A 1,136-nucleotide genomic window follows, 5' to 3' on the forward strand; every position below is an offset into this window, starting at 1 on the left:
CTCATACAAAAAAATTAGTCATTTTTGCATGTAGTACACAGGGGTCCAAACTGTCAGACAAAAGAACATCACACATATTCTTGTTGGATAACTATTTCAATCCTGACTTGCACTGACATGGCTGACTGGTTCCATGTTCAGTTAAACCCTCAAATAGAGCACTATTCTCTTGGGATTCACTTTCCAGAAACTCAGAGTTTTCCAAACCACCAATTTCTAGTTTCTTTATGCCCAAGAGTTCAGTTCTCAACTTATCCCTTTCCTCTCACTTTTTACTATAAGCCACAAAGAAAAACCAGGCTGCACTTTCCACTTAGTTTTTTTTTAAATTATTTTATTTTTATTTTTATTTTGAAATAATTTTGAACATATGGGACAGTTGCAAATACAATACAAACCCCATACAGAGAAATCCAATACCCCTCCACTCCCAGATATCTGTATCTACCAATTTTACATTTTACTACCTTCGCAATACCTTTCTTTCTCTTTCCTTCTTCCTTCCTTCCTTCCTTCCTTTCTTCCTTCCTTCTTCCTTCCTTCCTTCCTTCCTTCCTTCCTTCTTCCTTCCTCTCTCCTTCCCTCCCTCCCCCCTTTCTTTCAACTATATCTATTATCTTTCTAACAATTATCTATCTACACATTTATCATCTTCTGAACATTTGAGAGCAGGTTGCATATATCATACTCCTTGAACTCATAACACTTCCATGTACATTTCCTACGAACAAGGATATTAACTTATGTCATTAACTTAACTGCAGTTAATTCAACAAATTTAATATGGATATAAAGCTTAAATTCTATATTCCAATTTTTCCTTATGCCCCCTTTGAGCTTTCCTCCTCCATTCTTAGATCCACTCCAGTATCATATATTGCATTAATTGCCATTAACTCTTAATTAACTCTTTTTGTAATTAACTATATCAAAATTTTTTTTAAAAAAGATATACAATAAAAAACATTTCAAACAAACCATAACAAGGGAGTGAGAAAAAAACACCTAACCTAAAATAACTACTTTACTTCCAACATGTTCCTACTCTACCCCAAGAAAATAGCCTAATATAGCAACATTTCTGTGAACTTATTCCTACCATACGCATCAGAAATTAACAAACCATAGTCATTCCT

This window comes from Choloepus didactylus, chromosome X (genome assembly GCF_015220235.1).
Source record: "Choloepus didactylus isolate mChoDid1 chromosome X, mChoDid1.pri, whole genome shotgun sequence".
Classification (NCBI taxonomy): domain Eukaryota; kingdom Metazoa; phylum Chordata; class Mammalia; order Pilosa; family Megalonychidae; genus Choloepus; species Choloepus didactylus.